Source organism: Oryctolagus cuniculus, chromosome 1 (assembly GCF_964237555.1).
Source record: "Oryctolagus cuniculus chromosome 1, mOryCun1.1, whole genome shotgun sequence".
Taxonomy (NCBI): domain Eukaryota; kingdom Metazoa; phylum Chordata; class Mammalia; order Lagomorpha; family Leporidae; genus Oryctolagus; species Oryctolagus cuniculus.
In genome coordinates this window covers 124,387,877-124,402,700 of record NC_091432.1, presented here as the reverse complement: position 1 = coordinate 124,402,700, position 14,824 = coordinate 124,387,877, and positions in this window count along the sequence as shown.

Genomic DNA, 14,824 nt, shown 5'->3' with positions numbered 1-14,824 from the left:
TCTCAACACAGGAGATCAGCCCGTGTGGGGCCAGGATCAGACTGGTAAAGCAGCCCTCTTGAGAGAGATATCGAAGAGCCCCGTGAGAGACACCGCACTCCCTTTCAGGGGCACCTCCCTGGTTGATCTGCGTCCCTCCCACGAAGCCTCATCTCTCAAAGCTTCTGCACACCTCTCGACACCACCAGCCCCAGGTCCAAGCTCCCAGCAGCAAACCTTGGGAGACCGTGTAACCATATCCCAACCACAGCAGCGCCGTGGCTAACGACGCAGTTTCACACTGCATCACACTGCACTGGGCAACGTCTTCAGAGGGCAGATCTTGCATTACCAAGCACAAAAACCAAAAAACCCACAGAGCTTTGCTTAAGCACCTCGGTTGAGGTGATGCTATTACAGCCGTGTGCACTGATCCAAACTCAAATTACGTACATTAAATGTGTGCAATTTTTTGAACGTCAATTGCACCTCAATAGGGTGAAAATAATTTTTAAATTTCATGGTAAAAAATCAAAAAATAAAATAGAAGGCTTCATTTAAAAATATTTAAGAAAAGGCCCTGAAGGCTCAATTAGGAGTTTATAAGAAATGCAAAACACCCACTTCCCACCTCCATCTACTGAATTAGGAGCTCCGGGACCCCTGGAAGCTGTGTCCTCCCAGGCTTCCTGGTGGACTCTGATATACACTGGCAGGGGAGGGCCCCTGGACTCTCCCTTCTTCTTCCCCAGCTGTGTTCTTTCCCAGGCACTTGAGTTGATCTCTAACGCGCTGTGCGGTAGGCAGGCAAGCAGCAGCATTTATCGGCTTTCCGTGGGTGAGAAGAGAAATCCAGACACCGCAGGCCTCACCCAGGGCCACACTGCTGATGTGCCACGGAGCCTGGCTGCAGCCCGGTGTCTGGGAGCCAGGACTGTGCTGTTTCCATCAGAGTCAGAGAGAATGGTGATGGCACGGGGCCCACCAGCCCCCAGCCTCCTGACTTCCTCTCTCCCCTTCCCCTGGACTTGGCCAGCCTCCTGACAACAAGCTGTGTAGAAAAGGCTTGTGAGGCCGATGACAGCTGCCTGCAAGAGCGGGCGTCACGTGGGTTTGGTGCCGAGCTGCCACTGCACTCCCTGCGACAGTGGAAACACTCAGCCCGCGTTCAGTCCAGGCCTGGAAAGTTGAACACAGCACAGGCAGCATGACTCGGCCAGGCTCCGCGATCGCAAACACTAGGCTCATCCGATGCCACAGCCCCGCGCTGGCTGATGGCAGGAATGTAGAAACACAGCCTCCCATGACCCCGAGGAACACAGTCACAGGAGTCGGGCCAGGAGCCAGCTCCCGGTGCCAAGCCCTCTCAGGCAGACATGGCCAGAGTTCAGAGAAGTATCTCCAGGCCCTGAGCAGTCAGTCCGAGGTAGGAGAAAGAGCCTGGGCTTTGGAGGCACAGGGACGTGGGTTTGTAATCAGTGCCCCCACTGTGGGCCTTGCAAGCGAGGTCATATCCTTGTCCTTCTCTGAAACTCTATTTCCCCATCTATAAAATGGGATGACACCTGCGGTGGAGCAGGTGTCACATGATAGCACAGGCAGGTGTCCTGGCAGAGCCCTCGGCCTTGGAGTTGCTCAGTATTGCTTATTTCCTTCCTTCTCTCTTTCCTGTGGGGCCCTCCTTCTCCGAGAGCCTAGGAAGGGAGAGCCAAAATGACTAAGGAAAATGACTATTTGAGGGCAGAGGACAACTTCTAAAAGTGGCCTCTGATATTGGGTCATACCTTATACGCTTTATGTTGACACTGTACTTGGGGGCTGTCGGCTCCCTGAGTGTCTTAGCCAGCATCCAGCACTCGCCACACACAGTGCTGAGCTGCCCTGGAACTTACGGAATATTGGACATGAAGCACTGAGCAGGAATTGTCCAAAATCTGCCCATTAATCTTAAGCCGATCAGCACTGCTCACTTATCAGTGACTCTGGCAAGCCCACAGACTGAACCTGGCCCTCTGCCCACTTTTTTTTAAATTATTTATTTATTTGAAAGGCAGAGTGATGGTGGGGGGGGGAGACAGAATGAGAGATCTTCCATTTATCTGCTGCTTCACTCCTCAAATGGCTGCAATGGACAGGGCTGGGCCAGGCTGAAGCCAGGAGAGGGGAACTCCAACCAAGACTCCTGTGTGGGTGGCAGGGCCCCAAGAACATGGGCCATCATTGCCTTTCTGGGAGCATTAGCAGGGAGCTGGATGGGAAGTGGAGCAGCCGGGACTCGATCCGGCACTCCGATATGGAATGACAGAAATGTTGGATGCCTCTGGCTCAGGACAGAGCAAGACCCAGGTCCAGCACCTCTCTCTCTCTCCCTCTCTTTATCTCTCTCTCTCTCTCTCACCCAAGTCCCCTTCCCCGCTCTGCCTCTCAAATGGAGAGCCCCCTCTTGTGTGGCAAGAGGTTTTGAAACTTGGCCACACAATCCCCAGAGCCAGGGCACCCGAAGGCAAGGGACAACCAAGAGCAATTGTAGCAGCTGATTTGGTGACTCCTTTAAGCAGTATAAAGAACAAGGATTATTTATGCCCAACCAGGAGCATGAGGATCCGACATAGGATACAGAGTTCATAAGCTGTTCAGTAATGAATACAGCTTCTACCAGGCAAAGAGCATTCTCTCGTCTCAGACTCACCCCCAGTTCAGGGAGGGCTCCATGCACCGTGCAATCCAGGGAGGTCTGATCAGATATGCAACGCAGGCACTTCGTACTAAGCTAAGATTCAGGCCTGCCTGACAGCATCTTGGGAGCTGGCTATAAGCCTCCTTTGTCCAAACCCCAGAGGTACCCACACGGTGCTTTCCCACGGTGGTCCCTCAGAAACTCACACAGCACTTGGAACAAGCACCAGCCAAGCTCATGTTTGGTCAAGAATGTCGCCTTCCACCCCCACCCCCACCCCACAAGTGAACTTCATTGCTGCCCTTGCAGTGTTGGGAACAAGTGTTTGCCAAATGAAAAAAAAGGCAAATCAAAACACCCAACGTACTTCTTCCCTGGGCTACCCGTTCCTGGCTTGATCTATATCACTTACGTAAGGGTGGTGTTATTTATTAGAATGGGCACAGGGAGTTCCAGGAAAGGCCTGGAGAGCCAGCCTGGCGTTGGGTCCCCATGAGTCCAACAGAGACACAAGGGAGACAGCAGCCTTGAGTGGGGTCAGGAGCGGCTTCTGATCCCAATCCCCAGAGCCAGGCCACACCCCGCCCACAGACACGGACACGTAACTGTATGGACCTCAATGCAGAGGGGCTTTGAGACAAGGAAGAAGTAGGCTCTTGGGGTCTCCAAACCCCTGGAAGGTCAGTCTGAAAAACCCATCTTTGGGGGGAAAACGGTGATTCTTTCAACACACAGTCCTGGCTCTACTGCTGGCAGCGTGCACATCCCCCAACTCCAGCACCTGCAAAGCCCCAAACCCCAAATCCTTTGCTTTGCTTCTGTTGACTTCTCTAAGGTTTTGAAACTTGGCCACTTGTGGGGAGCTGAGGTCTGCATGCTTGTTGGTTCCCATTTTGCCCTTCTGGAAGCTGGCCCCGCCCCGCCCCCAGGGTGATGCCCCGCCCCGCCCCAGGGTGATGTGATGTCTGGAGCTACCTCCCAGCCTCTTTGTGATTCCCCAGCAGCGAAGTCAGATTCTGGCTGGGCTCTGTAGCCTGCAACTTCCCCTGACACGTGCTCCTAGTTGTCCCAACAGCACTGCGGAAAGAAGCCCAGGCCCTTACCAACGGCCCACGGGCAGCCTTCCTCAGCCCGCCCTGTTCCTCTCCGTTTCTCCAGTTCCTGAGCCCTCTCTCCTCTACATCTTATCATATCGTGTCTCCTGTTATCATCAGGGACAGATAAAAGGTCCAGCAGGGTTGGTGTTTTGGCTTAGCAGCCCCCCATCAGAATGCATGTGTCAATACCTGGCCCCCGCTCCTGATTCCAGCTTCCCTCTCCTGTAGCCACTGGAGAGCAGCAAAGTTGGCTCAGGTGACGGGGTTCCCACCACCCATGTGGGACACTTGCACTGAGTTCCCTGGCGCTGGTCTGGCCCAGCCCTGGCTGTTTCAAGCATTTGAGGAGTAAACCAGCAGATATGAGTGTGTGCTTGCTCACTCACTTGCACGCTCTCTCGCCCTCTCAAATTTAAATCCCAACGTCATTGCACCAACAACAATGAAAGCTCTTTTGTCGTTTTTTGATCAACAGAAAATATTCCAGGCACTGTTTTCAAAAAACAGATCAAGTCCTGTCTCCAGTGGAATTTCCATTCTAGTGGCAGGTCACTGCCTGGATCGGTCAACAATAAGCAAATAGAGAAATCGATAAATAAAATAAATAATACACTAGGGGCCAACGCTATGGCATAGCAGGTAAACTTGCCGCCTGCAGTGCTGGCATCCCATAGGGGCGCCTGTTCGAGTCTGGGCTGCTCCACTTCCACTCCAGATCTCTGCTAGGGCCTGGGAAAGCAATGGAGGATGGCCCAAGTCCCTGGGCCTCTGCACACACATGGGAGACTGGGAGGAAGCTCCTGGCTCCTGGTTTCGGATTGGCACAGCTCTGGCCATTGCAGTCATTTGGGGAGTGAACCAGAGGATGGAAGACCTCTCTCTCTCTCCCTCTCTCTCTGCCTCTGTATCTCTGCCTTTCAAATAAATAAATCTTCTTAAAAAAAATTGCCGGCGCCGTGGCTCAGTAGGCTAATCCTCCACCTTGCGGCACCGGCACAGCGGGTTCTAGTCCCGGTCAGGGCGCCGGATTCTGTCCCGGTTGCCCCTCTTCCAGGCCAGCTCTCTGCTGTGGCCCGGGAGTGCAGTGGAGGATGGCCCAAGTGCTTGGGCCCTGCACCCGCATGGGAGACCAGGAGAAGCACCTGGCTCCTGCCATCGGATCAGTGCAGTGCACCGGCCACGGCGGCCATTGGAGGGTGAACCAACGGCAAAGGAAGACCTTTCTCTCTGTCTCTCTCTCTCACTGTCCACTCTGCCTACCAAATAATAATAATAATAATAATAATACACTGAGAAGCAGCGCAGTGTGCCGGGGACTTGGCTAGGCCTTTTCTGAGCCTTGGTGGAAGCTGTCACTTGCTGTCTTCAGATTGATCAAAATTTTCACTCTTCAGCCACAGACTCGGATGCACTGAGTTAGGTGATCCATGATCTCTGCTTCTAGCAACCAACGCTTACATGGAGACACCAGTAGTCCTCCCCCCTGAGGCTTACACAGGGCAGGAAATCTGTGTCAAGTGCTGAGTGCCCCCTCTGGGACCCAATCAAACCAAATAAAGGCAACTAGAACAACACGGGGAGGGGTGGGGCCCCACTGGCCAAGACCAGCTCGTTGGCTCTGTCCAGGTTTGGTGCTCTGTTCCAGCAGCCCAGAGTCTTATGAGCAATTGACCCCTGAACTGAGAAACTGCTCCAAAGAGCTTAGCTGAAAGTAACGTGACGAAAGTGACATGAGCAATAGATGACAGAGTCGGCAGAGGAATTCAGACTTGCCTGGAAGCAAGCGGGCATTTCTCATTTTCTCCACTGGGGCTTCTCTTCTCCCGTGAACAGGAAGTGATCAACGCGCCTGCGTGCCAGTAGATGAACCCATCAGTCTTCTCCTAAGGCAGAAACCCCCAGGTGCGTTCTACGGCGTCTCAGAAGCCTCCCCGGTGGGTCTGAGCTCTGGCTACCCCAGATGAATAACACGTTCCTGTCTCTTCCCTTCGGCTTCTATCTCCCAACAGTCATTGGAATCATTCCCTAAACAATTATCTCCACAAACCCTGCCTACTGGGCTCTGTGTTTTTGGAAGGACCATGGATGACATGGTCACACTCTACGTCTTTCAGAGCCTTCCAACCTGACATTGTTGATAGGGGTGTGTGTGTGCGCGTGTCTGCATGTGTGTGTGTCGTGTGTGTGTGTGTGTGTGTGTGTGTGTAGTTAGCCATATCTCTTTTCTTTAGTTCTCCTTCAAGACAGGAAGTCTGCATTCTCAGAAATAGCTTATCCTGGGGCCGGCACTGTGGTGTAGCAGTACAGCCGCCGCCTGCAGTACCAGTATCCCATATGGGCACCGATTCAAGTCCCAGCTGCTCCACTTCTGATCCAGCTCTCTGCTATGGCCTGGGAAAGCGGTAGAAGATGGCCCAAGTCCTTGGGCCCCTGCAACTGTGTGGGAGACCTGGAAGAAGCTCCTGACTCCTGGCTTTGGATTGGTGCAGCTCTAGCCATTGTGGCCATTTGGGGAGTGAACCAGCGGATGGAGGACCTCTCTCTCTCTCTCTGCCTCTCCTTCTCTCTGTGTGTAATTCTGACTTTCAAGTAAATAAATAAGTAAATCTTTAAAAAAAAAAAAAAGGGGAAGAAATAGCTTATCATGCAGGTTTCCTCCCAAGGATCCCCTGGAGTGCTCTTTCAGTGGAGGTTTGGATTCAGCTTGGCCAAGCCAATCATCACTGTTTCTGTTCAAAGGTACATCAGAAAGGCCATAGAACAACTGACTTAAAGGATATTTATTTTCGCCGGTGCCGCGGCTCACTAGGCTAATCCTCCGCCTAGCGGCGCCGGCACACCGGGTTCTAGTCCCGGTCGGGGCGCCGGATTCTGTCCCGGTTGCCCCTCTTCCAGGCCAGCCCTCTGCTGTGGCCCGGGAGTGCAGTGGAGGATGGCCCAGGTGCTTGGGCCCTGCACCCCATGGGAGACCAGGAAAAGCACCTGGCTCCTGGCTCCTGCCATCGGATCAGCGCGGTGCGCTGGCCGCAGCGCGCCGGCCGCGGCGGCCATTGGAGGGTGAACCAACGGCAAAGGAAGACCTTTCTCTCTGTCTCTCTCTCTCACTGTCCACTCTGCCTGTCCAAAACACACACACACACACACACACACACACACAAAGGATATTTATTTTCGTATTAAAATTTTCTTGGAAACCTACCCATGGTTTTTCATGACACAAATTTTCCACGCACCTTTTGAAGAACCATCATATATGTAATCCAAATCCAGAAATCACATTACTTGCTACAGAAATTGTCTTTGATCCTAAATGTTTACAATACATCTTCCAAATGTCATGGGCCACTGGAGGCGGGGAGGGGGTGAGACAAGATCTTGAATTCTTTCCAGCCAGAAAACCATCATCTGGAAGGCTACAAACAACTTCTGGATTTTAGGGTACAGACCGCCTTCAGCTCCAGAACACAGCACCAGGGTGAACCCCTCAGTGATGCTGAGACAATAGCACCTACCGCTGTCCCTCTGCCATCATGTGGGTAGTGCCTAGCGTCGGGCTGAGACGTTAAACACCTTTTGGGCACATCAGTTGGGTATAACCAGCAGAATCGCTGACTTACAACATTAGACTTCTTTTCTTCTTCCATCAGCTTCTTTAAGGGTACCCAAAAGTGGCTTGAGGAGGAAAGCCTAATAAAACTCCAAACTCCTTGAAGGCAGTAGAATAGACACTCGGGCTATTACTACTGGGACATGAATGACTGCTGAAACCTGGGGATGGATCAATTAGCCTTGATTCCCAGTCCCCTTTGTACCTCTTCCCTCAGCCCCATTCTTCCCCCTTCCTCATGAGGCCAAGAGAAGTCAAGGATCCACTAACTTGGCCCTGTGTCTTGGGCTTTATAGGTAGTTAGTGCCTATTGATGAATAGCTGGAAGAGACCCACCCCCATGACAACAAGTACAAGGTCATACCTGTACTGAGACTGGGATCAAAGGAGTGTTTTCAAGCCATGGCGTACCTTGCAGGTCAGCGTTTCTTGAGGATGTGGTTCCCAGGAATGCACTTTGGGAAACACTGCCTAACTACCAGCCAGATTTCTCTTTGCTGCTAACCTGTGCTCTCTTCCTGGATACCACATGGCTCTCAACAGAGATGTGCTCACTCCACTCGGGAAGCTCTCATTCAAGGTAAATCATGAGATGGTCCCAAACACCCTCCTTACCTGTGGGGAACAACTGAGACTAGACTAAGTTACTGGAATTAAGACTTATTCTATGCATCTGCTCTCCCACAATATGGCACTGGGAGAGGAGTAAACAGCTCTGCGCAGCTGCCTCCAGTTCGACCAATAAACTGCAGGAGCTGATCCTGCTCCTGATTGGAGGAGAGCAGCGTGCTCGGCGTGTGGATAGCAGAGTTGGGATTGGTGGAAGAGGACTATAAAGGAGGAGAGAGACAACATGCACCGGGAACACCTGAGGAACATCTGAGAGCCCCCGAGAGAGCCGCCGGCGGTGTGCCACTCCTCCGCGGAAGCAGGGAAAGCGGCAGGGGGAGCCGCCCCTCCACGGAGGTGGAGGGGCCGGCAGCTAACCCGGGATGGCGTCGTTCCTCCGCGAGTGAGGGAACAACGGCAGCAAACCCGGGAAGAGCCGAGCAGACAAAAGAACAGCGCAGGGTTTAGTGTCGTTCCTCCGTGAATGGGGGAGCGACACTTACCTCTGATTCTTTTTTTTTAATTTATTTTTGGGCTGGCGCCATGGCACAGCAGGTTAAGCCTCTGTCTACAGTGCTGCCATCCTATATGGACACAGTTGGAGTCCCAGCTGCTCCATTTCCCATCCAGCTCCCTGCAAATGCGTCTGGAAAGCAATGGAAGATATCCCAAAGTCTTAGGCCCTGCACCCATGTGGGAGGCCTAGAAGAAGCTCCTGGCTCCTGTCCTTGGCCTGGCCCAACCCCAGGCTCTGCAGCCATTTGGGGAGTAAAACAGTGGATGGAAGACCTCTATCTCTCCTCCTCTGCCTGTAACACTGTCCACAAAAAATTTTTTTGAAAATAAAAAAATATGAAACAAACTGAAACAAAAGTCTAACAAGTAGCATTACACTAAGCACCTGAGGGCCCGTTTTCTGCTGCCTCTCCAAGCACATTCCCAGGGAGCTAGATGGAAAGTGGAACAGCCAGGACTCCAGCTAGAGCTTAACACCAGGCTTCCAAGAAGTGCTCAGCCTGGATCCTCTCAGAAATCGTAGTTACTTTCCAAGAGTCTTACAGTTCCCCTCAATTTTTAAGCCATAACCTGTAAAACAAGACCTTGCTACTTACCTAACATCATTCATCAAAAACCATGCATTAGGTACTTCTTACATGCAAAGCATTATAGGGAGAATTAATTAAACAACATAGATTCTGCCTTAAGAAATATCTAGGGGCTGGTGCTGTGGTGCAGAGGGGTAAAGCCCCAGCCTGCAGCATCGGCATCCCATATGGGCGCCGGTTCGAGTCCTGGCTGCTCCTCTTCTGATGCAGCTCTCTGCTATGGCCTAGGAAAGCAGTAGAAGATAGTCCAAGTCCCTGGGCCCCTGCACCTATGTGGGAGACCTGGAAGAAGCTCTTGGCTCCTGGCTTCAGATCAGCTCAGCTCTGGCCATTGCAACCATTTGGAGAGTGAACTAGTGGATAGAAGATCTCTCTCTCGATCTCTCTCTCTCTCAGGCTCTACCCCTCTCTGTAATTCTTTCAAATAAATAAAATAAATCATTTTTTTAAAAAAAGAAATATCTACCTTGATGGGAACTACAACTTGAAATTGATGGACTTGGGATGAAGTAAACTTGACTCTAAATCCTGAGTTCAAATATTTCAGCTAAAAAAACTACTTTTGTTTTCTTGGGTTGGTAACTTAGCCTGTGAGTTACTGTATCTGTAAAATGAGGTTGACGATACCTACTTTTTTCCATCTTTGTCACTGGACTGAATATGATGAAGCAGGCAATAATATCTAGCACAGTGTAGATATGAGCACTAGACGTAGTAATAGCATTCACAGAAGAGAGCCCTGTAGGATCTACACAGCAACTTTACCCTGAGGTAGACCTTGCCTTTACAGAAACCTGCCAAAATCATGGAGTCTGAGCTTGCCCTGGGGGCGATGTTTTCACTTGTATCCTCTCTAGCTCCTTCGTTTGCTTAGCAAAGGCAGTAGTAAACCAAAGAGGAAGTCTCCCTAGCCAAGCTGGCCAGGGCTGTCTCTCCAGTCCTCAGGCCTGGTCCAGCCCCTGTGGTCTGGCCTGGTTCACATAGGTATTTCCACAGATGTGCACACTATTAGTGGGGCATTTTTCATCATTATCTACTTCTGACAAACTCAGGCTCAGGGAGAAAAAAAAAAAAGCACCTTGGCCAAGGTCACCCTGGTAATATGCAGCAAAACTGAGATAACTATTCCACAAGGCCAGATAACACATAAATCACAAGATAAAAGGTGTTAGGCTAGGCAGTATTGCACTTTTCCGGGGAAGAGTAGAATGGAATGGAGAAGAAGGCACCAGTGCTAGAGGTAATGGTGGCATGTGTGCCCTACAGTTCAGATGCTGGAAACTTAATCCCCAGGGCAATGGTGATGAGAAATGAGGCTTTAAGAGGTGGGGAGGTCATGAGGGCTCTGCCCTGAGGAATGAAATAAGGTCATTGTCACAGGCCTGGGTTCATTATCACAGGAGTGGGTTCCTTCCTCCTCTACCCCCTCCCCCGCCCCTGCCTGCTTCTCCCTCTCCCAGGATGGTAGAGGCTGAGAGGTGAGTGGCTGCAAGCTATGCTTTAGAGGTGGGTGGACGGTCATGGTGGGGGGGGGGGTGAGATAGGGATTTATAGTTGGCTAGAAGTTGAATTCTAATTTCCTAGGGCTCAGGGACACCTGCATCCCCAGTGCCCCCCACCCCCACACTTGGCATAGAGTAAGCGATTGTTAAATATTTACAGAGAATGGGAATGAATGACAATGAACGAAGATGCAATCTAGCCCAGTCCTGAGTGCTGCCCACGGTCACATTTGATCAAATGACAGCACTAATCTGGAATCAGGTGGCTGGGACCTTTGGTTTTTGTGCCTTTTAGTGGTCCAGGTTTTTAACTCTTTGAAGGCAGGGAGTGTGTACACATAAACTAAAGCTCTTAGCTGGCAGTGGAAAATTAGACCCCAGATGGATATCTGTGCACAACTGCGCACATTTCCTAGATGTGCATGTGATTCCTTTGGGGGATAAGGGGGAGGTCACTGGGGAAAAATTAACAGATTCCACAGGATTCGCAAGCCCAAAAGTGTCACCTTCACTGATTCATTGTCTTGGTCTAGCTTGTGCTGCTCTAACAGACTGAGACTGGGTAATTTATAAAGAACACGGATTTTTTTTTTCCTTACATTTCTGAGAACTGGGAAGTCCAAGGTCAAGGGGCTTGCATCTAGTGAGGTCTCCTTGCTGCATCACTCCATGGTGAGAGATGCGAGGACCAGAGAGCACTGGGAGGGTTCTGAGGCACATGAGTCACTGCATAAACCCCAAGCCAGCTGATTCCATTCCCCTAGCAGAAGCCTGGTGAGGCAGCCCAGGTGCCACCTGTTGTGTCATCCCTTCCCGGAGCCTTGCCTGCTAGAGGAGTGAGACAGAATTGCGCCTTGGGTGCAAAGTAGGTGGTGGGGCTGGAGGGGGCGGCACAGAGGCTTACAAAGAGCAGACTGCAGTGATGGAACACAACATGGGCGTTCAGAGAAACTGCGAGGTATGAAAAATCGCATTCTGAGCTGAACTGTTTCAACGGGAGGAGAGTTAGAAGCTAGAGAGCTTGAATGTCCCAATAGCAAAGTTGTACTTGCTGCAGGAATGGTAATAATAAAAGTGCTTTTTAAAAGATGTATTCATTTATTTATTTGGAAGTCAGAAAGAGAGAGAGAGAGAGAGAGAGAGAGAGAGAGAAAGTGAGATATCTTCCATCCATTTGTTCACTCCCCAAATGGCTGCAATGGCTAGGGCAAGGCTAGGCCAGAGCCAGGAGCCAGGAGCTTCCTCCGTGTCTCCCATGTGGGTGCAGGGGTCCAAGCACTTGGGCCATCCTCCACTGCTTTCCCAGGTGCATTAACAGGGAGCTGGATGGGAAGAGGAGCAGCCGGGTCTTGGGATGCTGGTACTACAGGTAGAGACTTACCCTTCTATGCCTCAGCACCTGCCCCTAAACTTGCTTTTAATAGCTGTGTTTAACCATAAAACCAGTACATCATTTAATAAATCCAGGCTTTGATGATTCTAGTCTTCTAGCTCCAGAGAAATGGCTGCTCTTTTTTTTTTTTTTCATCAACCCCAGCAGTTACCATACCACAGCTTTTTATCATTCTTGTGTATGGCAAACAAAACCCAACCCTGGCAAACAAAGTTGATGGGTTACATATCACTACCCCATCATGCAAACCCAGCTCCCAGTAGACAAGGAACCATGCCTCAGTTTCCTGAACTGTTTAATAAAGATAGTAATAGGGTCCACTTCACAGGATTCTAAACGCGACGGTGTACATTTGTATTTGTAACATGCTTGAAGCAGCATCCAGCACATAGCATTACTGTATAAGTGGTATCACATTAAATACACTAATAGAAAGATAAATCATATGATACCTATTTCCTGCTAATATAAACACATAAGTGGGGCTGGGTTGTGGCACAATGGGTTATGCCACCACCTGCAACACCAGCTTCCCATATCGGAGCACTGTTTCAAGTCCTGGCTACTCTGCTTCTGACCCAGCTCCCTGCTAATGCATATGGAAAGGCAACAGAATATGGCCTGGCCCAAGTGCTTGGGCCCCTGCTACCTGCATGGGAGACCCTGATGGAATTCCCGGCTCCTGGCTTTGGCCTGGCCCAGCCCTGGCTGGGCTCTGGGCTGTTGTGACCACTTGGGGAATGAACCAGCAGATGGGAGATTCTCTCTCTCTCCCTGCCTTTAAATCAATAAAATAAAAATTTGTTTAAAGATTTTATTTATTTATTTGACAGGTAGAGTTACAGACAGTGAGAGAGAGAGACAGAGAGAAAGGTCTTCCTTTTCCATTGCCTCACTCCCCAAATGGCCTCCATGGCCGGAACTATGCCAATCTGAAGCCAGGAGCCAGGTGCCTCCTCCTGGTCTCCCATGCAGGTGCAGGGCCCAAGCACTTGGGCCATCCTCCTCTGCCTTCCCAGGCCACAGCAGAGAGCTGGACTGGAAGAGGAGCAGCCAGGACTAGAACCCGGCGCCCATATGGGATACTGGTGCCGCAGGCAGAGGATTAACCCAGTGAGCCATGGAGCCAGCCCCATAAAATAATTTTTTTTTATAGAAGGAAATATGTGATGTAGGAGAACCTGCAAAAGGGAAGAAGGGGAAAAGGCAAAAGATGAGTTTATCACAGAATGCAAAATATATGAAAAGGGGTCAGACTGAAGTTCAGCTTCAACAATCAAGTGTGTTAAATAAAATGTGCATCTTCCCCAGTGAACGTGACTGTGTGTGCGCACACACACACACACACACACACGTCTGCATGCATGAATTGTCGGACACCTGGCTGTCCCACTTAAAACCCAGACTCTGAACCAGAGGCCAAACAAGAGATGCATTCACTGTGCCCTACTTCTCTCCGTAATCACACACAAGAGGTTACAAACCTCAAGTTGGGTCCAGTCCCAGAATCTGGTCAGTAAATTGAAAACAATGAGAACATAAAATGACGGAGGCGCTCCATCTGCAGAAATGAACCACTCAGGAGACGGCTGTCAGTGGCTGTGGAGGGGAGCAGCCATCTCCCCATCTGCCGTCAGGGAGATCAGGATGCTTTACACATTCAATTAAAGACATCGGAGTCTCCCCGAAGCCCCAGGAGGTGACCCCGGGGTGTCTCCCCAGGAAACCCGTCAGAATGTGGTTGCATTGCAGTGACCGGGAGCTAATGTGGTATTGTCACAACAGAGGGAGGGGAGCCACAGGAGTTTGGAAAAGGAAAGCCACGCAGGGTCTCTGCCACCACCCAGCCCAGAGCTGTTTCTAGCTGTCAGCTCAGCTGGGTTGAAGCAGCCCTGGAACACAGCCAACGACTCATGAGCCAGTTCCGAGATCTCCCGGGAAAATCTTATCTGTCGCTTGGCGTCCTCCATTTAATTACTGAGCATGGGGGCCGGCAGGAAGGCAGGCCTGGCACAGGCGAGTGCCGGGGCTCCATTCTCTGACCTGAACCTCACCCACTGTAGGTTCGGAAATTGGTTTTCTGGCTTTTCATTGATAGAAAAGCCAATTACGGGGCTGGCGCTTTGGCGCAGCAGGTTAAAGCCCTGGCCTGAAGCACCAGCATCCCCTATGGGCACCGGTTCTAGTCCCGGCTGCTCCTCTTCCAATCCAGCTCTCTGTTATGGCCTGGAATAGCAGTGGAAGATGGCCCAGGTGCTTGGTCCCCTGCATCCATATGGGAGACCCAGAGGAAGCTCCTGGCTTCAGACCGGCACAGCTCCTGCCATTGAGGCCATCTAGGGAGTGAACCAGCGGATAGAAGACCTTTCTCTCTGTCTCTCCCTCCTACTGTCTCAAATAAATAAATAAAAAAGTCTTAAAAAAAAAAAAAAAAAAAGAAGAGCCACTTATGCGCACGTGTTACTAGAGTTTGAATCTGAAATTTAGTGTTCAATGGAAGACGGCGAGCATATCATTTAGCATCTAGTGTAAGTTCCTCACGGCCAAGGAGTTATTCACCTTAAGGGCTGTTTGAGGACACTAAAACAGAATAATCCAGAAAAAAATGCATTGCACCTTACATGCCTAATAAATACTATCACGTTTTGTTGATGGTGATCTGGTTAAACTTGACTACCCCATCATTATTATCATGTTTGAACACCTCGAGTGTTCTGAAACCAACTTTTATTTATTCATTTGAAAGGCAGGGAGACAAAGACACACAGACAAAAAGCCAGAGGCCACTCTCGTTGGTTTACTCCCCAAGTGCCCACAACAGCCAAGGATGGGCCAGGCCAAAGCCAGGAGCCAG